The sequence below is a fragment of the Prionailurus bengalensis genome, chromosome B4 (assembly GCF_016509475.1).
Source record: "Prionailurus bengalensis isolate Pbe53 chromosome B4, Fcat_Pben_1.1_paternal_pri, whole genome shotgun sequence".
Classification (NCBI taxonomy): domain Eukaryota; kingdom Metazoa; phylum Chordata; class Mammalia; order Carnivora; family Felidae; genus Prionailurus; species Prionailurus bengalensis.
Genome location: NC_057358.1, coordinates 109,134,064 through 109,161,442, shown reverse-complemented (window position 1 = coordinate 109,161,442; position 27,379 = coordinate 109,134,064). Strand labels below are relative to the sequence as shown.

Below are 27,379 nucleotides of genomic sequence, written 5' to 3'. Positions count from 1 at the left end.
GAATACGAGTGCTTTGGGTCTTAAGCGATAGTAAACAACTCTAGCCTACTTTAGGGAAACAAAAGGATTTTATTGAAAGGATTCATGGCAATTCATAAACCAAAAAGAGAACAAAACAACCAGCTTTTGCAAAGAACAGGACCCAGGAAAGTTGGCAGGAAAAGGAGGGAAATCTGTCCGTGACACTGCAATTGGTGTGCTTCATCTCCTCCCGTTTTCCCTCCTGTGTCAGTGGCTGGGATTCAAATTCCTGGGAGACAAGGTCTGAGTGGCCTGTAGTGAAAAAGAACACTTCCAAAAGATGATTCAGGGCATGTTTCCACAAAATAAATAAACAAGAATAAAATAAAAGTAGGTAAGAGCTGCAGGGTAATCAAACCCAAGGTACCCATTCTAACACGTAACCCACACACTTGAGCTGGATATTCAAGTCACTCTCCTTCATAACCCCAGTTTCTCTTTTAAGCCTTATCTCGTTTATCTATCCATGAAATATTCCCTAGCCAAACTGCAGACCTTTCTTTATTCCAAACACAGTCCCCACCTTCCTAACTTCAGTGGCTTTTATAGAATTTTCTTGTCTATTGAATGAGCTACTTGAACCCCTGAAATTCTTCCTAGCAAGTTCTACTTCTAATTCTTTCTTCTTCAAAATTCTTTCTCCATCCTTACTAAAACATAAACTCCTTGAGGACAGGATCCATGTTCACATGAAATTTTTCATAGCAAGTAATGCCGTGGCCTAGAACAAATATAGTATTGAATGAATAGTACATTTTTGCCAAATCCTGGCAAATCCTCCTTTATGACCCCTCCTACATCTGTCTCCTCTGATTTCTCTGTCCTATGTTATAAGGTCAGGCTCTGTTATTATTTCTGTTAATGAATGATTTCATCTTGGTCTCCACGCTCATAAATTCTCTCCATTCCAGCCTATACTAAACACATCAATACTTGTAATTTTTTTTTGTCTTACTCTTGCTTATTGATTGTGGAATTGATTTTAATAACACAAATTTCTAAAGTCCCCTGCTCTAATTACAACCTGAATTTCTGGTTCTTTTACCTATTGATGAATTTATTTATTTTTATTAATTTATTTCTTTATTTATTTATTTTGAGAGAACATGAGTGTGTGTGTGTGCAAGTGGGGAAGGGGCAGAAAGAGAAGGAGAGAGAAAGAATCCCAAGCACTTTTAGTGCAGAGCCTGACGTGGGTCTCAAACTCAAGGACTGTGAGATCATGACTTTAGCTGAAATCAAGAGTTGGATGCCTAACCAACTGAGCTACCTACCCATTACTAATTTAAGAAAGTATTCATTTATACATTATTTTACTTATTACTTAACCTATTTTATTTTATTAAGTTTACATTCTCCATAGTAGAACTACTTTTTCTCTCCTATTATAAATCATGTTCACCTACATTTCCAACCATATTTTGTTTCCTGTATCTGGAATAGCTTTCGAATTGGCATGTTCAAATCATACCCATGTATTTCAAGGTCTTCCATGAAATTATAACTTATTCATTTTTAAAGTCAGAGTCAAGGCATCACTACAAACTAATATTTAAAGATGCAAGAATGTATAACTTCCCAGTTTAGGTCTGAAGTTTAAGGTGAACTTACTGCTTATGAAAAGAGAAATGACTTAATTCAATGAAATGCACAAATATTGATAACTTCTCTGTGCATAGCATTATAGACGATTTTTTTTTATTTTTTTAATGTTTATTTTTGAGAAAGAGAGATACAGAGCATGAGGGGGGGAGGGGCAGAGAGAGAGGGAGACACAGAATCTGAAGCAGGCTCCAGGCTCTGAGCTGTCAGCATGGAACCTGATGCAGGGCTCCAGCTCATGAACTATGAGATCATGACCTGAGCAGAAGTTGGACGCTTAACCAACTGAGCCACCCAGGTGTCCCTGTAAACAATATAGTTTTTTAATATTCAGAGAAAATTTCCCTTTAAAATATGCTCTGACTAATTAGGGAGATCAGACAAAGAACAAGCTCAGCAGTATGTGAGTAATCCAGAGGACTCTTTCTTAGAAATTCGGTATATAAGTATATAAGTAATCCAGAGTATATAAGTATATAAATAATCCAGAGTAATTCAGTATATAAGTAATCCAGAGGACTCTTTGTTAGAAATTCAGAGATTGGAGAGGGCAATAGAACTCAAACCAAAGGAAAATGTCTTCAAAGGGGAACCAGACCAACACATGGTTTCAGCCATTGTGGTCTGCATCTGATCCAGATATCTTTTAAGGATAAGTAGTGTTTCACAAAAGAATAAACAGGATTGGAAGTAAAAGGAAACCTAGTATATTCTTTGAGAAATGAAGCCCTCACCAATTGGGACATTTATTACAATCACATCAACATATTTAGTTCCTTAGCATCTTTGCCTTGTTCTTCCTTTTTTTGAAAAAAACAAACAAATAAATGTTTAATATCAAAGTCCAATTCTTAAGGACTTCTTTCATTAGAAGCCATTCCTAACTCTATAGTATATTCCCTACAAATGTAGTTACTCCCTTATCTGTGGTCTCATAGCACTTTGTACATAAATGTTCATAGTATTTACCACATTGAATTTAGTCAGCTGTTTGACTGCCAGCCTTCACCTGCTGCTTTTCTGAATTTGTGGAATGCAAGATAATATTCTATTCATTTTTGTTCCCCGTAACATGTAGCATTTGACTGTCACATAGCAGGTGTGAAGGTTGAGTGGTTATAAATCTTAAATGGCTCTAGGGTGGAATTACAGTGCTGCAGACAGAGCAAACAGAGGAACAAAGTTGTTTGACATGATCTTTGCGTAAATGATTTGAGAAGGCTGAAAAAAATAAGAATTTAAGTTGCATTCTTGTTCTTTACTTAAGGGTTAAATCATTTTGTAATGTACATCTAATGACAAGAGAAAAGGGACAAATGTGGAGTACTTCAAATATTGTAAGCATTTTTCAGTGCCATATTATATCATGGTTATATAAAATTAAATTATAATTTTCTTGCATTAGTATATGACTTTAGGTTTGAAAAACTAGCATGATAATATTTTTTGTTAATATTGTGATAGTTAAATTATGTTTTATTTCATGTTACCTCTGGCACTTTTTATTGAATATCAGATTATATTTCCCCTAAAGCATAAAAATACATCTTAATGGATTTTTTCATTTAATATACCATATTCCATAAAACTGTTTGTGTGACTCATCTAACATGCATCTAATTTTTATGACATCTACAAAAATCTTCATGGAATTTGATTTTTTCCTCAAGATTAGCAATCAGTTCTTAAAAGTATTTATCTAATTTTCACCTATGAATTTTCCAAACACTTGTTGCATATACTTTAAATGTTATGCCAATCAGCTCGGGCTGTTATAACAGTTATAATACACACAGACTGGGTGGCTTAAACAATAAATGTTTGTTTCTCACAATTCTAAAATCTGGGACGTCCAGGATCAAGGTGCTGGTACATCCAGTGTCTAGTGAGGGCCCTCTTCTGGTTTGCAGAAGGACATCTCATTGTGTCCTCACCTGGCAGTAAAAGAGAGAGGAAGCAAGTTCTTTTCTGCCTCTTGTTACAAGGGCACTAATTCCATCATGAGGGCTCCTACCTTATGACCTAATTATCTCCCAAAGGTTCCATCTCTAAATATCATCACATTAAGGATAGGGTTTGAACATATGAATTTTAGGGAGATACAGTTTATAATAATTGTATTAATATTTTCCATAGATTTGACTTTTTGAAAGACTGCAATGTTTCTCCTTCAATTTAGTAGTTATTTAGTAATAGAGAAAATACACAAAAATAAGGAATAGCTATTTGAGTATCAGAGCAAAGGAATATTGCTGTTCATTATCTTGTAATCAATATACTGCATTTATTTTTCCAGCAAATAGAGACAGACATTTATGATAGCTTAGTTTTCTCATATTTGAATGATAAATAGTGCATGAAATAGCTGTATAATTTAGCCACTGTATTCATAAAGTTATTCTTGGCAGCTAATGCTGCTTTCTATGTAAAGAAGAAAGGTATAAAGATGAATTATTTTAGCAGTTAACAAACATCCATTCTTCCAAATTTGTATCATGCATTGAGTAGAAGACCCAGATCTGTCTAATTCTAAGAGCTTAATAACTGTTTTCTCATATCCACCTAAGGCTCCCTATAATCATTTATTTCTCTCAACAAAGCTGCATAAGTTTCTTTTCAAAACACAAATTTTGTATTTCTCTTTTTTTAGTCCTTGCACTTTAAGTGTATGGGCACAGACGCTGCCTCCCAATGTCTTTCCTTTTGTCTAAGGTTAAAATCTATGTGATAAAACCGGTCTCTACTTCCCCATGCAGTATGCTGCTCTAACTCTCTGCTCTAACTAGACTAGTCTCCTGTGAGTTTCTTTTAGCCACTGAGACATTCATTCATTCACTCATTTTACTCATTCACTTATGTAATGAAGGTTTTTGCTCCTGTTGTTGCCTCTCTCATACATACTGCCATGCTTGCAAATTCTCTTACATTTAGAAGTATGTGATAAATTTTCAACCTACTGGTTAGACTGAACTCATGATATTGTGCATAGCCTCTCTTCTGCTTGACAATTTTGTATTCTCTGTGCTGAGCCCAGTTATCAATCCACAGAAAACACTTAAAATATGTCAAGAATAACGAATGGGAAGATGGTGATGAAGTAGTAGGACACTAGGTTTATCTCACCCTATGAGCACAACTAGATAAATATCAAATCATCCTAAATACCCCCAGAAATTGACCTACAGACTAGCAGAAAAAACTCCACAACTGAGGGAAGAGAAGAGGTCACATTGAAGATGGTAGAAAGTTCAGAGACATGGTTTAGAGAACAAATGGGTTGTGGGTATTGTGAAGGGGAGGGAGCTGTGGTTGCAGAGAAGAGTGGGAGAGAGGAACACACAGAAAGATGCACAAAGAGAACATTTTATCAAAGCCATTGGCTTGGAAAATGAGAGGGGCTGAATTTTATGAGCTCTTGCAACCAGTGGGACTTAAAGCCTGCAAGTTGAAAGGCCAGCAGGCTTGGCTGGGATAGAGTCTGGAGGGCACTACATTGCTCCTGGAGGGAAGGCAGGCAAAAAACCTGGGAGCAGAGAGCATGGAAACAGTGATCTGAAGAGTGCCTGGGGCACAGTGGGGAGATTATTCACTCTTCTCAGAATACTTCCCTATGTGGAAACATTCACAGGGATGCCTCTCTGAAAACAGAGGAGCTGTCAGGTGCCATTTTCCTCCCTGCCTTTCAGCATCAACACAGAGCCAGCAAAAAGCAGCACAATGCTGACAGTGGCTGCCCAACTTCCTTACACTGAGCTCTACCACCCTGTGCTCTGCAGGATTGCTTTTCTCAGTCAAGCTTGCTTCAGTACCAGAATGGAGAACTTCCCCCAGAAGACCAGTGCAAATGCCTTGCCCACACAGTATCTCCTGAGCAGAGAGTTTTGGAGGTCCTCAGTTCTGGTGGAGTTGCTGCCAGGTCTCTTTTCACATGCAGATTGGAGCACACCTTGCTAAAGCTTGCCACACTCTGGCTAGGGACCAAACATTGCCCACAGCAGACAAGGAAAGCCTCTGCAGATGACTGGCCTGAAGGATAGAGCAGCCAAACACAACAGCATAGTATACACAGCACACAATGAAGACATTCCTTAAGTGCCAGACCTGGGCACTATATGACCTCAGTTTAATAAGGCCATTACTTTCAGGAGGAAAAGATATAACTGGTTCTTCTAACACAGAGAAGGAGGCAGAGACTTAGACAAAATGCCAAGATGGAGGAACTAATTGCAAATGAAAGAACAAGATAAGGCCATGGCAAGAGATCTAAGTGAAATATATATAAATAACATGCCTGATGACGAATTTAAAGCAGCAATCATAAGGGCTTGAGAAAAAAATAGAGACATCAGTGAGACCCTTACCCCAGAGATGAAAGTATTAAAAAAGAACCAGAGATGAAGAATGCAATAAACAAGATTGTAAACAGGCTTGATGCAGTGAATAACATGCTAGAAGAAGCAGAGGAATAAATTAGTGACCTACAAAACAAAATAATAGAAAATAATGAAGCTGAACAAAAGAGACAAAGAAGGATTATACAACACAAAAATAGACCTAGAAAATTCAGTTACTCCATCAAACATAATGATATTCATGTTTTGGGAGGCCCAGAAGAAGAAGAGAGAAAAGGGGGCATAAAATTTATTTTCAAGAATTAATAGCAGAAAACTTCCCTAATCTGGGGGAGGTAACAGACATCTAGATGTAGGAGGCACAGACAACTCCCATTGAGATCAACAAAAGCAGGCCAACACAAAGACATATTGCAATTAGATTTGCAAAATATAGTGATAAAAAAAATCTTAAAAGGAGCAAGAAAACAGAAGTCCTTAACGTACAAGGGAAAACACATATGCTAGCTGGAGATTTCTCAACAGAAACTTGGCATGCCAGGGTGGAGTGGCAGGATGTAGTCAAAATGCTGAATGGGAGAAATCTGCAGCCAAGAATATTCTATCCAGTAAGGTTTACATTCAGAATAGAAGGAGAGATGAAGAGTTTCCTAGACAAAACTAGAGAAGTTTTTGACGAATAAACCAGTCCTGCAAGAAATATTAAAGAAACTGGTGCCTGGGTGGCTCAGTAGGTTAAGCATCTGACTTTGACTCAGGTCATGATTTCATGGCTCAAGGGTTCAAGCCCCATGTCATGATCTGTGCTGACAGTTCAGAGCCTTGAGCATGCTTTGGATTCTGTGCCTCTATGTCTCTCTGCTCCTTCCCTACTTAGTCTTCCTCTCTCTCCCTCTCAAAAATAAGTACACATTTAAAAAAAATTTTAAAGAAATGTTAGAGACTCTTTGAGTGCAAAGGAGAGGTCAAAAGTGACAAAGACAAGAAAAAAATCAGAGAAAATCTCCAGAAACAATCATCAAACAAGTAAAATGGCAATAAATACATATCCATCAATAATTACTCTGAATGTAAATGAACTAAATCAAAAGACATAGGGTGTCAGAATGGATAAAAAAAAAAGACCCATCTATATGCTGCCTATAAGAGACTCATTTTAAACCTAAAGGCACCTGCAGATTAATGTGAGGGACTGGAGAAACATTTATCATATAAATGGCTGTCAAAAGAAAGCCAGGGTTGCAATACTTATATTGCACAAATTAGACTTCAAAACAAAAATTGTTAAAAGAGAAAGACATTATATAATCATAAAGGGACAGATTTAACAAATATTATAAATATTTATGTACCCAACATAGGGGTACCCAAATATATAAAACAATTAATAACAAAAATAAAGGAATTAATTGATAATAACACACACACTAATAGTATGGGACTTTAACACTCCACTTACATCAATGTGCAGATCATCTAAACAAAAAATAAACAAGGAAACAATGGTTTTGAATGACACACTAGACCAGATGGATTTAACAGATATATTCACAGTATTCAATCCTAAAACAACAGAATACACATTCTTTACAAGTGCACATGGAACATTCTCCATATTGGACCACATAATAGGTCACAAAACAGGCCTCAACAAATACAAACAAGTTGACATTGTACCATACACCTTTTCTGACCACAACACTATAAAACTAGAATTCAACCACAGCAAATATTTTGTAAGAACACAAATACATGGAAGTTAAAATGCTACTAAAATGAATAGGTACACCAGGAAATCAAAACAAAACAAAACAAAACAAAACAAAACAAAACAAAACAACATGAAACAAATGAAAATAAAAACACAATGGCTGAAAACTTTGGGGATGCAACAAAAGTGATCTTATAGGGGAAGAATATAGCAATACAGGCCTACTTCAAGAAGCAAGAAAAATCTCAGATAAACAACCTCACCTTACACCTAAAGGCGCTAGGAAACAACAACAATAAATGAAACCTAAAACTAGCAGAAGAAAGAAAATAATAAAGATTAGAGTAGAAATAAATGAATAGGAACTCCAAAAAACAAACAAACAAACAAACAAAAAACCCAAAACAGATCAATGAAAACAGGAGATGGTTTTTTGAAAACATCAATAAAATTGATAAACTTTTCACCAGACATATCAAAAAGAAAAGAGAAATAACCCAAATAAATAAATTCAGAAATGAGAAAGGAGAAATAACAACCAACACCACAGAAATATAAATAATTATAACAAAATATTATGAAAAACCATATGCCAACAAATTGGACAATGTAAAGAATGGATAAGTTCCTAGAAACATATAAACTACCAAAACTGAAACAGGAAGAAATAGAAAACTTGAACAGACTGATAACCAGCATAGAAATTTAATCAGTAATCAAAAAACTCCCAACAAACAAAAGTCTAGGGCCAGATGGCTTCCCAGGGTAATTCTGAAAACATTTAAAGAATAGTTAATACCTATTAATCTCAAACTACTCCAAAAAATAAAAATAAAAAAGGGAGGAACATTTCCAAATTCATTCTTTGAGGCCATCATTACCCTGATACCAAAACAAGATAAAAACTCCACTAAAAAAGAAAACTACCAGCTAATATCCCTGATGAACATGCATGCAAACATTCTCAATAAAAGCATACCAAATTCAACAATACATTAAAAAGAACATTCACCATGATCAGGTGTGATTTATTCCTGCATTGCAAAGGTGTTTCAATCTTTACAAATCAATCAATGCAGAATATGCATTGAACAAAGAACAACATCCATTCATGATAAAAACCCTCAGAAAAGTAGGTTTAGAGAGAACATACCTCAACATCATAAAGACCACCTTTGAGAAAGCAACAGCTAATATCATCCTCGATGGGGGAGAACTTAGAGATTTTCCTCTAAGGTCAGTAACAAGACAGGGATGTTCACTTTAACCACTTTTATTCAACATAGTACTAGAAGTCCTAGCCTAAGGAATGTCACCTCCCACCTGTCAGGAATGGCTAAAATAAACAACACAAGAAACAACATGTGTTGGTGAGGATGTGGAGAAAGGGGAACCCTCTTGCATTGTTGATGGAAATGCAAACTGGGGTAGCCACTGTGGTAAACAGTATGGAGATTCCTCAGAAACTTAAAAATAGAACTACCCTATGATCCAGCAATTGTACTAGAAGGTATTTACCCAAAGAATGCAAAAATAGTAAGTCAAGGGGATACATGCATCCCTATGTTTATACCAACATTACCTACAATAGCAAAATTATGGAAGTAGCCCAAGTGTTCATCAACTGATGAATGGATAAAGAACTTGAGGTATATATATATATATATATATATACACATAATGGAATATTATTCAGACATAAAATGAATGAAATCTTGCCATTTGCAATGACATGGATGGAGCTACACAGTATTATGTTAAACAAAATAAGTCAGAGAAAGACAAATACCATATGATTTCACTCATATGTGGAATTTAAGAAATGAAACAAGCAAAGGGAAGAAAAAAAAAGAGAGTCAAACCATGACATCGACTCTTCACTATAGAGGACAAACTGATGATTACCAGAAGGGACGTGGGTGGGGATGGATTAAACAGGTGATGGGATTGAGGAGTGCACTTGTGATGATCACTGGTTGTTTTATAGATGTATTGAATCAGTATATTGTAGATGTGAAACTAATATTCAACTGTACATTAACTACCTGGAATTTATATAAAAACTTAAAAAAATAAATGTAAAAAAAATAATGAATAAATCAATCCTTTGAGATCCATGTATTCCGTTTACTACTTATGAGAGCATGTTTTCTAATATAGTCACAGAAATTTTGTCTTGCTACTACCTCTCCCAACTAGAGAACAGTGTTGTGGTCTCTAGTTGGTAGGAAGAATTTCTATGGCATAACTCCCTTCCTAATGTCCTGCCAGGTGGACTATAGCATCATTTAACTACAATAAACATTTGGTAGTTAGGTGTTATCAGGAATCTTACACATGAATATGAGAAAGTAGGTAAAAGTAGGGACAAAAGTTGAAGACCTTATGCATACTTATTGCCTGTCACATCAATGTATTGCCCTCAAATTTGATAAGCTATAGAATCATCTCTAGGAGTATTTTAGGGTATTGGAATCTCCCCTCCTGTATTACAAGGAAGGTTGATAAAGGTTTTCACTCTTAGGTTATCCAAAAGAACCCAATACCCAACATGATTTGTCTATCAGCATTACTAATTTAGTCCTACCCAGTTTGAAGACTAAATTGATTGTCTTTACATTAACATAGTATTTGAGTTTAATAAGCATATCAATGTTTTTCATGAAATGATTAGGAATGATAAAATTTGATCCTATTCTCATTAAAACAAGAAAATGAGTAAAGCTTCTCAAGTGGTTCTCCATAATGCAAAACTTATTAGGAACAAGTTAAAAAGAGAAGTCAAGCATTTAGAAGATGTTCTATTTAATTTAAATTTTAAAGAGTTAAAAAAACATTCTTTCATAATGTAGAAGAAAGGAAAAAGAAATCTGGATCTTACAGTCTAACGGGAGAGATAGACAATAAAGAATCATATGAATAATGATAAAAGTGTAACTTTAGTAATTTTCTTGAAGGGAAGATATATAAGAAACTCTAGGTTTACAGTATAGGACACTTTTGTTAATATTTTTATGACTTCCTCCGTGTTGGGAGGGATAATTGAGATAATTCATGTGAAATAAGTTTTTTTAAAATTACATTAAAGTGTGTATGTGTATGATATTTAAAATAATAACTATTTTCCTTTTGTGAATCAAACTTTGTATGCCTGCTTCTGGATTTTATTGAAATATTTAACTATTTAAATTTAACTAGTTGTTTATTAAATTATTATAGCCTTTTATTACACATTTAATCTGTAAATATTGTGACGATGATTTTACAAAAGACTGGCATCCTCAGTTTTGTGGTAAAAACAAAGATGATTATGAAATCACAGACTTTTTGGGTTAATACACTACATTCCAAATTATTGATATATTATTCTCAGATTACAATTGATATCTTAACAAGATGCATTGAATTTCTTCCTATTTCACATGTAAAATAGATAATATTAAGCCATGAAATGATTTAGAAGGATATAACATAAAAGCACAGTCCTTAGCTAGTCTGTTTTAAATTGTATTAATCTCCTTAGGCTAGAAACTGGGTTACATAAACAACAAAAATGTATCTTCCCACAGTTCTGGGAGCTGGAAATCTAAGATCAAGCGACTTTTTTTCCAGTGAGACTCCACTTTTCTGGCTTTCAGAGAGCCACCTACCCTCTGTGTTCTCGCAGGGCATTTCCTTTGTGTTCACAGGAAGAAAGTGATATCTCTGGTATCGCTTCCTCTTCTAATAATGGCACCAGTCCCAGCAGATTAGGGTCCCACCTTTGTGATGGTATTATTTACCTCCCTAAGTGCCGTGTACCCAAATATAATCATATTGAAGGTTAGAGCTTCAACATATGAATTTGGGGATATACAATACAGCCCATAACGTAAACCTTGCATTATTTTGAAAAATAAAGTACATTTATACCACCAATAATACATGGTCTTTTTATTAATCCTATTCCAAACAAATCCCAATTTGAAAATTAGCATCTGTCACTGAACTTTAATAAAAAAAGAAGTTCTTTTATTTTAAGTAACATAAATAGAAAAAAATCTGGTTTAATTTTTGCATACAAAATTTTAATGAATGCTAGTATAGCAATCAAATGATTCTATGTAAATATAAACAATTTTATGTTAAATCATTAGTATATATGTATAATTATGTGGTGACAAGCTTTAAAAAATAATCTTGAAATATTTTGTGTCCAACTTTAGATTTGTTATCTCATAGGAAGAAAGAAATCTAGATGGGAAATATTGAACATTGTGAAGATTACTGCACAAAATGATATCATGAGAAAGGAATTTTCATGAGGACAGGAATGTTGTCTGCTTTTTTCTTTGCCACCATAACCTCAGAGCCTAGAATAGTATCTTGCTCAAAATAAGTGTTCTAAAAATGTTGGTCAAGTAGATAATTAGCACATCATTTGGGCAACCTGACTTAATATCCTATAACATTTTACAATTTTCCTGAATCCTTCTCATAATGATATGAGATCATTAAAGAAAGCTGTGGTTTTAAAAATCCATACATTGGGGCGCCTGGGTGGCTCAGTCGGTTAAGCCTCTGACTTCAGTTCAGGTCACGATCTCACAGTCCGTGGGTTCGAGCCCCGCGTCGGGCTCTGGGCTAACGGCTCAGAGCCTGGAGCCTGCTTCCGATTCTGTGTCTCCCTCTCTCTCTGCCCCTCCCCCATTCATGCTCTGTCTCTCTCTGTCTCAAAAATAAATAAACGTTAAAAAAAATAAAAAAAAAATCCATACATTTACTGGGCAGAAGCTTTTATACTGTCTTGTTGTTCTCTCTAATTTAAAAGTGCTGTATTTATCATCTCAATACTCTATACCTAGCTACTTTACAAAATTTTTAATGTTGTCCCAAGATCCAAAATCCATACTTTCTTGTTTATAAAATTATGATTAATGTATCCTATTTTAACTTTAAACTTAACATTGAGATTTAGAAAACAAAAATGAATAAATTATGGTTTTATAAATATTCATTTAAAATTCTGATGGCATTTATAACTATATAAAATCACAAAACAAATAGGGAATTGGTATTTGTATCATTTATTTGCTTTGTAAGAAAGTTCTATTGCATTAATATTGGGCAAACAAAGAGACATTACCTTTTACCAAAGGTATATATATTTTTTTATTTTGATGATATGTATTGACAGATATTAATTACTATTAGTTTTCACTAGATGCCCAAGGGAATTGAGGACTACTTAATTTTTTCTTTTTCACTTTGCCTTTTGTCATTTTATAATTTGCCTTTCAAGCATTGAAATTAGGATGTAGAAAAATATCAGGGAAAGAACTCTGGTTTTAGAATCAATCATAACATGATCCCTGATGGTTAAACTGCTTACTAGCTGTGTGTTCTATGGAAATTTATATATCTTTTGTTTCTTCTTCCAGAATTTGACCAATTTTTAAATGAAATATCAGGCATAATAAAAATGGCTATGATTCTATTCTTTTATAAATAAAATATTTGTATTATGTTAAAATCAATTTAGATTTTCTTCATAGGAAAACCAGAAGGTTTATTGTAAGTCTGTGTTATAAGTTCTACAATTATAACTTATTTCATACCATGAAGGAGAATTTTAGAAGTTTTAAAAACATACAAATAAAATTGTATCTTTGGAAGGAAAGCCAACTCCTAGAGATTCTGTCCTCAACATTCGTAAATGTTTCAAAACAGGGCTGACTCAAATCACATAAGGCTGTGACCTTTCCCTTGTTATTTGTCACTAACAAGCTTGACAGCAGTGAGGATGTTAGTGACAAATGTAAGAAAATAGGTCATCATTGCTCATTTTGGATATAGTAGGTACTTCTTTTCTTACGTGGTTGTCAAATTAACCCCGGGGATATTTTTCGGGTTGCCAGATCTACTATGTTAAATATCTATGTGTAGATGTTTGGCTTTATTTTGATGCTACCAAATTTAGTGCAAGACTAGAATAAGCTTTTTTCTTAAATGCTGTCAAGTCTCTCTTCTACCAGCTTTCATTCTTCAATTAAATTTCAGAAAGGAGAAATTTCTCAAAAAAGAGTGTACTTATGTTTCTTGGTGTCTTTTGTAAAATACATGTAAATGGGTTTTCTAAAATCATGCATTTTATCTGTCTATCCAGCTTATACTCTCTCTGTTTTACTAAGTGTCTCTCTCTGTCTCTGTCTCTGTCTCTTTCTCTCTCTCACACACACAGACATATTTTGGTGAAGATAGGAAATTTCAAGCTCTCTTCAACATTAGGACCTTTGACAATGAGCTTGATGCTTTATATACATTATCTTTACCCTTCTACTCTCCTCTTCAGGCTAGTATTATTTTCATTTTCATGTGATAGATGCTTAGAGGGAGAAAAGGGCTTGATGTAGGACCCACAATTAGTAAGCTTTGGAGCTGGAATTTGAATCAGTTCATCTGGATCAATAGACTGCAATCAACTCACTTCCCTCCCTCTAGAGGCAAAAGAGAAAGAAAAAAAATGTAATGAGATGATTTCTTTTAAAATAAATTATTATTAAAGAGGTTACTTGATAAGTCTTCAAAATTCAAAATTTGAGTTCCACATAGAGAACTGATTTAAAAATATATAGAAGACTAGCATCTCTCTTATAGCTAGCTATTTTTCTTAAATTTATCAGTTTTTCTTTTATGACTTAAGTAGTCTTCCTATTCCAAATATACACAAAGCACTTGAAAACATATTTCAAAGGACCTCTAGAGTGGAGTACTAGTAAGGAGTCAACTCAGATTCTTATATTTCTTCCTACACTGAAAGGCACAAGCTTCCTTTGTTATATATTTCATTTCTCATGTTCCTCAATTCCAGCTCTCTAGCTTCCAAAACTAACATTCTTGAATAAGAAGAAATCTGTGCCAATGACTACTCGGAATTTTTCCAACCACAAGATTCACAGTCTCTGGCTGCCTCTAATTCATTATCTTCTACATATCCAACAATGACTCAAGCCAAATACCAACCAGGCCAGGACACCTTTTGATCTGCCAAAGCAACTTGTGAAAGAGGTAAACCAGTCCAATTCTGATAATTGATCTATGAGGAAATTAGATAGTCTTCTTGCAAGCAAGTGTCAGTACTGTGACCAAGCAGAGATGACAGGATTCACAAGCTGTTTCATCATTGAACTGTATCAGAAAGAATATTTTCGTAAACATAGTAAATATACTAAACCATCTTGACAGCATTATATTAAGCTTAGATTTAATAAGAATGACTGAGCTACATCACTAAGCACAATATAACACTGTGATTTGGCAAATTGCCATTGGATTTCATATATTAATCTTACTGAAGTCGATAAGTTACTCTGCAAAATTGTTTATGAAGGCTTAGATAGATTCTAGGTTCAATTTTAATTGGCTCTATTTCTTCATCAACTAGGCAATTTTAAATTTATTTTTATCTTATTTAAGTTTAGTTTTTAATTTTAATTACAGTATCATTAACATACAGTGTTCTATTAGTTTTAGGTGTACAATATAGTAATTCAAAAACTGTACATATTACTCAATGCTCATCATGATAAGTATACTCTTTAATCACCATCACCTATTTCACCCATCCCCCCCACCTACCTCCCCTCTGGTAACCATCAGTTTATTCTCTATAGTTAATAGTTTGTTTTTTGGTTTGTCTCTCTCTCTCTCTGTCTCTGTCTCTCTCTCTCTGTCTCTCTCTTTTATAACTTTGTTTTGTTTCTTAAATTCCACATATGAGTGAAATAATATGGTATTTGTCACTCTCTGACTCATTTCACTTAGCATTATACTTTCTAGCTCACCCATGTTGTCATAAAAGGCAAGATTGCATTCTTTTTATCGCTGAATAATATTCCATTTATATATATATATATATATATATATATATATATACACACACATGAGACATCTTCTTTGTCCATTTATCTATTGATGGATACTTCAGCTGTTTCCACATTTTGGATATTCTAAATAATTATGCAATAAACATAGGAGTGCATGTATCCCTTTGAGTTAGTGTTCTTGGATTTTGGGGGTAAACACCCAGTATTGTGATTGCTGAATCCTAAAGCAGTTCTATTTTTAATTTTGAGGAAACTGCACATTATTTTCCACAATGACTGTACCAGTTTGCATTCCCGCCAACAATGCATGAGGGTTCTTTTTTCTCCATAAACTCACCAACCCTTGATGTTTACTGTGTTCTTTATTTTAGCCATTCTGACAGGTGTCAGATGATCTCACATTGCAGTTTTGATTTGTATTCCCCTGATGATGAGTTATGTTGAGCATCTTTCCATGAGTCTGTCAGTCAACTGGATATCTTCTTTCAAGAAGGATCTGTTCATGTCTTCTTCCCATTTTAATTGGATTGTTTCTGGGGGGGGACGGTGTTGAGTGGTATCAGGTCTTTATTTATTTTGGATACTATCCCTTTATCGGATATGTCATTTGAAAATATCTTCTCCCAATCAATGGGTTTTTTGTTTTGTTTTGTTTTCTGTTTTGTTGATTGTTTCCTTCACTATGCAGAAGATTTTTATTTTAATGTAGTCCCAATAGTTGGAATTTGCTTTTATTTCCTCTGCCTCAGAAGACATATTTAGAAAATCATTGCTATGGGCAATGTCAGAAAATTACTGCCTGTGCTCTTTTGTAGGATTTTTATGGTTTTAGGTTTCACATTTAAGTCTTTAATCCATTTTGAGTTTATTTTTGTGTAGGGCATAAGTGGTTCAGTTTCATTCTTTTGCAGAGAGTTGTCAAGTTTTCCCAACACCCTTTGTTGAAAATACTATCTTTTTCCCATTGCATATTCTTTCCTCCTTTGTTGAAGATTAAATGTTCATGTAATTGTGAGTTTATTTCTGGGTTTTATATTCTGTTCCATTGATTTGCCTATTTCTGTGTCATACTCTTTTGATTACTACTGTTTTGTAATATAACTTGAAGCCTGAAATTATGATACCTCCAATATTGTTTTCCTTTTCCAAGATTGCTTTGGCTATTCAGGGTCTTTTGTGGTTCCATACAAATTTTAGAATTGTTTGTTCTATCTCTGTGAAAAATTCTATTGGTATTTTGATAGGGATTATGTTAATGTGTAGATTGCTTTGGGTAGTTTAGACGTTTTAATAATATTTGTTCTTCCATGAACATGAGATGTCTGTATTTCTTTGTGTCTTCTTCAATTTTTGTCATCAGTGTTTTATAGTTTTCATAGTATGGGTCTTTTACCTTTTTGGTTAGGTTTATTCCTACATATTTTATTATTTTTAGTACAATTGTAAATGGGATTGCTTTAATTTCGCTTTCTACTCCTTCATTATTAGTGTATACAGATCTGTAGTGTATACAGATTTCTGTATGTTCATTTTGTATCCTACAACTTTACTGAATTCATTTATCAGTTCTAGTAGTTTTTTGGTGTGGTCTTTTGAGTTTTCTCTATAGAGTATTATGTCATCTGCAAAAAGTGAAAGTTTTACTTCTTCCCTACAAATTTGGATGTCTTCTGTTTCTTTTGTTATCTAATTGCCATGGTAGCATTTCCAGTAAAATAAAAGTGGTGAGAGTGAACGCCAAGTAGGCGTTTTTTTCAATATAACTTTGAGTTACATGTATAATGGCAAGTCATAAAGAATCTGAATCTTTTCATAACTGATGTTCTTGGATGTGTCTTAATAATCATCCTATAAAAATATGGTATTCATTGGTCTTACTTGATTTAAACACATAAAAGAAATGGGAAGGAAGAAATAAAAGAAGTGTAAAAGGCTGTAAGAGGTAGTTCCATATATTTTCACTAATATTCCTTAAAACAACTCTGGAACATAATTATTATCCATATTTTATAGATGGCAAAACTGGGGTTTATAAATATATAAGATCACAAATTAGTAAATGAATATTTTTCTTCTCAGTAGTTTGAATTCTCTATCAGCTCATATAAAGCTTTATTAGCAATACCAGGTTTTTTAAACTTTTTTTAATGTTTATTTATTTTTTTACAGAGAGAGGGGGCAGAGGGGCAGAGAGAGAGGGAGACACAGAACATCCAGCAAGCTCCAGGTTTGTAGCGTCAGCACAGAGCCTAATGCGGGGCTCTAACTCACAAATGGTTAGATCATGACCTGAACTTCTGAAGTCAGATGCTTAACCAACTGAACCACCCAGGTGCCCCTAATAATACCAGTTTAAATGACTATTAAGAAAAAGAAGTATTTGTTATTTTTTAATGAGTTTTACGTTTTATGTTAAGCTCTTGAGGATAAGATGGTATCTTAAATAAATATATTATTTATATTGACTAATCAAGGATCTTATACCTGGAAATATGTGAATTTAGGTTAAAAATAAAAATAAATTATTATAAGTGTTCTTACACATCCATAACTTGTAGTAATACGAAATTAGTATAAATTGTAAAAATTCTATTTTGTTAAAGTCTTCCAAATCTAATTCATTCTCACTCTCATCACCTTAGGTCAAGTTTTATCAATATACAATATACAGAATTTGTTTTTAAAGGCCAAATTCTAAATTTTAAGCAAAGTTAAAAATATATTCAGTCAAATTTTTATGTATTCTTCTCTTGACTTGTTTTGTATAGAGGAATCTATTGTTCAGTATAAGAGGTGAATATATCATGCTTGATAAGATTAGTAAGACAGTGACTCAGGTAATAGCAATTTTATATAAAGTTCAGGGTCAAAAACAAACAAACAAAAAACACAACTCGAGAAAGCTGAAAAATAAGAATAGTTGATGATTTAGGGATGCCTTGGTGGCTCAGTTGGTTAAGTGTCTGGGCTCTTGATTTCAGCTCAGATGGTGAGCTCATGGATTGTGAGATGGAACCCCATGTTGGGCTCTGTGCTGACAGCATGGAGCCTGCCTGGGATTATTTCTCTCGCTCGCCCTTTGACCCTCCCCCACTCATGCACTCTCAAAAATAAATAAGTAAACATTAAATAGGAATAATTGGTGATTTAAAAATAGTAAATCACATGGTCTAACAAATAAGACTATATGTTTGTATAACTCAGATGTCATTCTGTCCTTTTTTCCTTCAAAGGTTATTGCCCACATGTTATCACTGACTCTGAAATCCTTTCTAACCCCCTTCAAAAAGGTTGGTTTCTTCTTAATCCTTCCTATGGCACTTTCATACACGTCTGTGATAGAGCTTGTCCAATTTGGGTTTATTTGAGTATATGTGTGACATCTCTGTAATACTTTTACCTCCTTAGGAGCTAGAATGATGCCTTTTCTCACTGGTATTTGTAATGGACACTCAACAAATATTTTTAATTGTTAAATATATATACTAATTATGAATATATATTAAATCAATTTCATTATATTATTATATGTTGCTATATGTTATATAAGTAATACATGCATTACTTATATAAAATAATAGGGACATTATTTTATATTTTAATTATACATAAAAATTAAAAAATGAATGGATATACTTTATTCACATGGCTTTGTGTTAAGCTATAGAGTTTATCCTATGTTCAGTAGGATGGTAAGTTTGCATTTCCCAATTGAAAAAACAGAGAGGTGACTGGCCAGTTTTCTAATCCACAGGAAGAGGGTTTGTATCTGTGCCTATATGCAAAGCATTTCAGAAGGTCTTTTGCAACACCTATTTCATGACTCTTTCCACTAAATAGAAACATTCATTTACTAAAGACCTGCTACTTTTTATAATAAAATGTATGGATTTTTAAAAGGTTAAGTTTTTGTAATTTATAAAATTAACCACCAAACAATTGTTTTTACCTGAGTATTCGTGACACACAAATAATCCATTATATTGATTCTGTTCTCATCAATAGTTCTCTCATATTTCCCAGAATTGGTTGTCTTTGGGGATGTTACATAATAAAGTACTCATGAGACCTCATTATAGAACCAACTCTATTTTCAATCATTAAATTAATGTTCTTATTAAGATAAAGTGTGAGCGGGGCACCTGGGTGGCGCAGTCGGTTAAGCGTCCGACTTCAGCCAGGTCACGATCTCGCGGTCCGTGGGTTCGAGCCCCGCGTCGGGCTCTGGGCTGACGGCTCGGAGCCTGGAGCCTGTTTCGGATTCTGTGTCTCCCTCTCTCTCTGCCCCTCGCCCGTCCATGCTCTGTCTCTCTCTGTCCCAAAAATAAATAAAAAACGTTGAAAAAAAAATTTTTTTTAAATAAAAAAAAGATAAAGTGTGAGCTGTTTAAATAGTTGCTTTCTTGAAAATGCTGCTTAAAATACTTAAAATCCTTTAGAATAGAGAAGGAACTTTTTTGTCATAATAAAGAATGATATTTTTGGTTAAGAAATTTAATTGCAATTAAATTGATAAATGTAGTGAATTATTTATGTACAAACTGAATTGATGCAAACATGACTTCTTTTCACAAGGAGAAAAATAGGAGAATAGCATAACTATAATCACTTGACAATATAGCCACTCCCAACTGTGAGGCAAATCACCTTTCAAAAAAAATATATATATATATGTATATACATATACACAAATATATATACACACACATATATATATACACACATACACATCAAAAAAATATATATGTATATATGTACATTTATATATATATACACACACACACACATACACATCAAAGGCATCCTTATACATTTAACCCATTTCCTTTCACTTATGTTTAGTTGCATGGATAGGAATAAAAAGGAGGACTTTAAAAATTACTTTATTTAACTTAGCCATGGTAAACTAGTATATTTTGGCTAAGTAGAATTAATCATCTAATGTAATTAAAATAATCTATATTTAATTAATTATTTTATTCAAATTTGTTAAATACCACAGATGCACTAGATTATATGTTATATATAAATACAAATAAAAGATTCTAATTGTTTATAATGTCTTTTCCCTGAAGGAGCTTAAAATCAGTTTGTAGGTAACCATATGGATATGGACATATATGTGTATATATGTGTATATACATGTATATATACCATTTGCTTTATATAAAGTCTTTAAAGATATGAATAAAATTATTATATTTATTATACAGTATCATCATAAGACTTGTAATTACTTAAGTGATCAGATTTTACATTTATTTCCTATTCAATAATAGAAAAATTGTTAAGTGTGTTAGTCAGTTGTCTTAGTTATCTTGTGCTGCCACAACAAAGAACCACAGACTGAGTGGATTACATGACAGAAACTTACTTCCTCACAGTTCTGCAAGTTTTAAGTCCAAGACCAAATTGTAAACTGGGTTGGTTGCTTCTGAGGGGCCTAAGGGAAGGTGCTATTCTAGGCCTCTCTCTTTGGCTTTGTAGCTTGTTGTCTTCTCCCTGTGTCTTCATGTTGTCTTGCCTCTGCTCATGTCTGTGTCCCAATTTCCACTTCATTCAAAGCCACCAGTCATACTGGACAGGGCCCACCACAATGACCTTATTTGAACTTTATTACCTCTGTAATGTAATCGCCAAATGTACTGATATTCTTAGGTACTAGGGCTGAAGACCTCAATATATGAAATTTGAAGGGACATAATTAAGTCTGCAAATAATCTACCCTTAGTCCCCTAAAAAGCCATATCCTTTTCATATGCAAAACCTATTTACCTGATTCTTCCAGACTCAAAGTCTTAACCTATTCCAGAAGCAAATTTAAGTTCAAATCACCTATAAATATTACCTACATCAGGTATGGGTGAGAATTGAGGTACGTTTCATCCTAAGGGAAATTTTCTTTCCAGCCCTTTTCTAAGGCTGTTAATAACAAGTTACCACAGACTACGTGGTTTATATAACAGAAATTTCTTTCTTTATAGTTTTTAATATAAAGTTTATTTATTACTTATTTGAGAGAGACAGACAGTGTGGGTGGGAGTGGGGCAGAGAGAGAGAGAGAGAGAGAGGGAATCCCAAGGAGGCTCCACACTGCCATCACAGAGCTCCATGTGGGACTCAAATCCACAAAATCGTGAGCTCGTGACCTGAGCTGAAACCAAGAGTCAGAAGCTCCACCAATTGAGCCACCTAGGTGCCCCTTTCTTTATAGTTTTGGGTGGTAAAAGTCTAGGATCAAGTTTTTGGGAGGATAGTGCCTTCAGAGTGCCAGAATAGGTGTGTTCCTGATCTTTCTCCTTGGCTTGTAGATGGCTGTCTTCTCCATGTATCTTCACATCATTTCCCCTCTGTATACACCTATGTCCAAACTTCCTCTTCTGATAAGAATACCAGTCATACTGGTTTAGGGCACACCCTAATGACTTAATTTTAATTGCCCCTGTAAAAACCCTATCTTCAGGGGATCTGGGTGACTCAGTCATTTGTGTTGAACCTTGATTGCAGCTCAGGTTATGAAATCATGATTCGTGAGATCCAGCCCTGTGTTAGGCTCCACGCTGACAGCTTGGAGCCTGCTAGGGATTCTCTCTCCTTTCTTTCTTGACCCTCCCCCTGCTCGTGCCAGTTCTCTCTCTCTAAATAAATAAATAAACATTAAAACAAAACAAAACAGAGCAAAAAACAAACAAAAAAACCCAGTTTCACATATGATCACATTCTGGTGTACTGGAGTTAGGATTTCAACCTACAAATTTGAGAGGGTATACAATTCAGTCTATAATACTTCAAATTAATGTCATATTTATAATACTATATCTCCCAGGGGCACCTGGGTGGCTCAGTCAGTTAAGCATCCGACTTTAGCTCAGGTCATGAGCTCACGGTTTGTGGGTTCGAGCCCCGCATCGGGCTCTGTGCTGGCAGCTCAGAGCCTGGAGTCTGCTTTGGATTCTGTGTCTCCTTCTCTCTCTTCCCCTCCCCTGCTCATGCTCTGTCTCTCTCTCTCAAAAATAAATATGCATTAAAAAAATTTATATAATACTATATCTCCCAACTATTTCTAGAGAAACCGCTCAAAATTTCTATTTAATTCCAAAATTATTTTTTCTTGATTTAAGACATAAATTTCTAATAGTATAGATTAAAATTATTAACTATTTCCAAGACTGAATCTATGGTTTTAATGTTGAAAGTATTCATACATAAGTTGGTTCCACCAGTATTAAACATATATTACTGAGTTAACTGAAATTTATGTCCATATTCTATGACAAATACATTGTCTATGTAAAAAATGAGACAGTTGCTTCTAAGATGTTTCTTAACAGTCTACTTCAATCCAATTTATATGCATCATATGCAAATTTTAACATAGTTTTTGAGAGGCCTCAAAATATGTATAAATAAAAAATCATAGTACCATTATAGGATGTTCCTTCAAAAACTTCAATTAGCCAACAAAATAACAAAAATGACATTAATTAGATATAAATATATAATAGACACTAATAGACATTATTTTACATAATTATATTAATATTGGGAAATAAAAGGATTGTTATAAACTATACATACTTCCTCAGAGTTCAAAGTCTATAATGATAAAAATGTGATATAATAGGCACATAAGGGCAGTTAATGCTTAATTTCCACACTATTGTTGTCACTATAAATTGATATTTATAATAAAACTTGGCTTTTTTCAATACTTATGAAAGACCAATGCTTCATGAAAAACTTGCTGTGTTCTTGAATATAGTTTAAATCATTCTCACTGGATCATAAACATTAACACGAAATGCTAAACTTTAAGTCACAGAATCTCTAATAGGATGGAGCCTACAATGTCATTATTATTAACTATGTCCTAGATATAGAAACCTTAACTAAATCCTAGGTGAGTTGATTTTTAAGTGTAATTACAGTTACCAGTTACAGTTACAGAACGACTACTATGTATCAGACATTTGCAAATACACCATATACAACACACACACACACACACACACACACACATTTATGGGTATTAATTGAATGCAAATTGGTATGTCTGTCCCTCTGTCAATCAAAATTAATGCCTGAATCACAAAATGCTTAAAATTTCTGTGAAATACTGTAATCAGTTTTATTGAAAATATCTATAGACTTATTATAATTTTTTGGTAATATTCAAAGCATAGATGTGGATACTAGTGAAAAAAATGAAATAATTCCTGCTTGTTAGTTCATAGTATACTCTGGCACATAATGGATATACAAAATATTAATAAAAATACAGTAGGGTGTATTAATGGGATATCAAATAAGTACCATATTCAATCAGCACAGATTTAGGAATGGCTGTGATAAAATGAAAAAAAAATGACTACATATCAACACAAGTCTAGAAGGAGTAGACTATAGGGTTATTACTCTGCAGCTTCCACTAAAATTTTGTAAAGGCAAAAGTTAATTAAGATGGTAGAATAGATTTATAATTTTGTTTAGAAGCCTGGTAGATCTCATTTTTCTCCCTTGTCATTTATATAAAAATTTATGTTTTGAATCAGATTTAATGTTTTTCTCTTGATAATTTCCTTTTGTGATTTCACCAATATAAAACATGTACACAGAGATGTACTTCATTATGCTCTTTTTAAACCAACGGCAAAGCCCTAAAATATGCTTATTTTATTTCCTTATTCTTAACATATCAGAAATTCAGTAAGGTATGTTTTGTAACAAAATGTCTTAAAGAAGCATAAATTCCGTAGAGAGTGAAAACATATGTTGCAACTCAGTATCTGATTTATACTGAACACCTGCAGACTGAATTTTTTTCTATTTGCTTTCCATTTGAAAAATGGCAAAAGAGAGCACTGAGCATCATCAATGTGACTCTTTTATTTGTCTGCTCTGAACCCGCTACTGCTTTATGATGACATGTTTTTCTACTCTGGAAATATGTTCATTGTTTGTTAGTACATGGTAGGAGGTGCCTTCAAAAAAGGATAAAATATATTGAAATGTCAAAAGTACTCACAAAACACTTCTGCTTTATCCTTAAATATGTAATATAAATACTCAACGGTTTCTCATAACTTCCTTAAATGGGAGAGATGCTGAATAGCACAGAACTAAAGTTAGATAAGACACCAATCATCATAATAACAAGATAAATTTGTGTTATTTTGAAAAAGTGCTGCATGATGTGAGTGTCATGTGACTAGATCCAGAGTTTGGCCTCTAGCTGCTGATAGTGATTCCCTCTTCAGGCAGCCAGTAAGAAACTCTACAATCTCAAGTCTGACGACGACCTGAATGAGGTTGGAAGAGAACCTCTTGGACTGTACAGCCCTGGCCATTACTGTGATTTCAGCCTTTTGAGAACTGAGCACAGGACCCAGCTAATCCATGATAGTAGGCAGAATAACAGCTCCCCACAATCCCACCTCCTAATAATGGGAACCTACAGATGTGACCCGAAAGGGCAAAGAGTCTTTGCAGATGTGATTCAGTTAAGGATCTTAAGAGGGCAGATTAGCCTGCCTTATCTGGGAGGGACACTAGATGCAACCACAAAGGTCCTCACAAGAGACAGGCAAGAAAGTCAAGAGAGAAGAAGGCAATGTTAAAATGGAAGCAGAGACTGGAGTGATTCACTTTGAAATGGAGAAATTGTTCACGAGCCAAGAAATACAGGTGGTCACTGAATGCTGAAAAAGGACAAGGTAACTGAATCTCCCCTGACAGCATCCAGAAGGAAACAGCCTTGCCAACGCCTTACAACTCAGTTTTAGTTTAGTGAAATTGATTTCAGATTTCTAACCTCCAGAAACAGAGCAGAATAAATTTGTGTTATGTTAAGTGATTACATTTGTGGTAATTTATTATAGCAGTAATAGAAAAGTAATACTCTCATGCTGACCCTTGATCCATGGAAACTGTGAAATAATAAGTTTGCATTATTTTAAGCTACTACATTTGTAGTAATTGTTATGCAGCAATAGAAAATAAATACAATCTCTTTGTAGATAATTGCAGCTATCCCACAACAGTATTTAATCCTAAACTACCTCTGTACTCTCTCCTAAGACCCAAATTAACTAATATTCAAGCCAAACTAATCAAGTTACGGACCTCTAAACATAATATCATGCTGCTCTGTTTGCACCATTCATCACGCAGAGCACAGTCTTTCCTTTTATTTTCTTGTATTAAGTGTTATCATTCCATACAGACTGTCTTAATAAGCTCAGACTGTTAACAACAAATTCCCATCAACTGGGTGGATTAAATAACAGATATTTATTTCTTATAATTCTGGAATCTGGAGATCCAAGATCACAATGACAACATGGTTGGATTCCCGTGAAGGCCCTCTTCCTGGTTTATAAACGTCCACATTCTGGTTCAGTCTTCACATGGAGGAGAGAAAGGGCTCTTCCTCTTCATGTAAGGACAGAATCCCATCGTGTAATTTCATCCTCATGACCTAATTACTGCACAAAGTACCTACCTCTTAATATCAGCCTATTAGAAGTTAGCGACCTATGCTGTTTGAAGGGACACATACATGATATCCATATCAAAGAACAGTTCTAAAGCCCAACTTGCCTAAAACATTATGCCCAAGCCAGACATTTTTATAATTTCAAGTGTAATTGAATATGATAAAATTACACATATTTCAAGTGTATAGTTTGATACGCTATGACATATTTATACACCTATGAAAATACCATCAAAATTAAGGTATTGAATATAACTATCATGCCCAAAAGTTACTTCATGCTCTTGTGTAATCCTTCCCTACAACTCTTCTCTGCCCTGAATTTCCCCAGATAATCACTTGTCTCCTGTCAATAGAAGTTTTGTATTTTTTAGATTCTTATATAAGTGGAATTATATACATTTTTTTTTGGTCTGGCTTCTTTTGCTCCACATAATTATTTTGACATTCATTCATGCTATATTGCAATTTTCTCCCTAAGCTAAGAATACTTCCAGCACAATGTCCTCAATTTAGGGAACTTTGAGACTCCATCCGTATTCCCCTTTGCTACGGCTTGAACATACTCTCCATAAGCATAGGCACCATTAGACTCAGCATTTTGTGTCTTCTTCTTCTTCTTCTTCTTCTTCTTCCTCTTATTATTATTATTATTATATTTATTATTATTATTATTATTATGTATAGTTGATACAATCTTGTGTTAGTTTCATGTGTAGTTTATTATTTCTCAGGAATCACTCTCTTGTCTGACCTAGTATCTTCAAAACTGTGTGCAAATATATTTTTTCCTCTCCCTATTTTTTTTCTTTTGGTTGTTTCAGGCAAGAGAATCCTTATTACTCCATCTTGGATAGAAGGGGAAGTGTCAAACAACTCTGAATTCTCATTGAATTTATTATCCAAATCACTCATTTTACAATTGTCATTTGCTCTTTTGAAAAGTTGCTTACCTTTTTATCTACAAGTTAAAAATATAAATAGGTTCTTATATTTCATTCCAAATTTTCAGAAGCATAGTCCTCTGTTCATTTTTATGTTCATAAATGTTGGGCCATGGTATTAGAAACATAAAATCAGTGCACGGAAAGTGAGCTATTGTGGAAATTTATAATGTGATTCTCAGTTACCAATTTTGCCCAGTAAAATATCTACCATTCAACTTCTTTGTACTTGACTCATTGCATTTATTTGAATTTGAAAATTTTAGTACTATTTAAATAGGGTTATATACAGAAATCTCCAGAACCAGAGTGCCTCTGTTTGAATTTTGAGTTTGTCACTTACCATCTGAATGAATTGAGGAAATTTACTAAGTCTCTCTGTGTCTCAG

General features: G+C 34.0%; 1 long non-coding RNA gene across 1 annotated transcript; it reads right to left on the bottom strand.

Moving 5' to 3' along the window:
* LOC122472415 lies at positions 1-27,379 on the bottom strand. The gene is made up of 3 exons (XR_006294429.1): positions 27,334-27,379; positions 3,456-3,557; positions 1-273 (listed from the first exon to the last, which is right to left on the bottom strand). It is a non-coding gene; the product is annotated as an uncharacterized LOC122472415 (long non-coding RNA).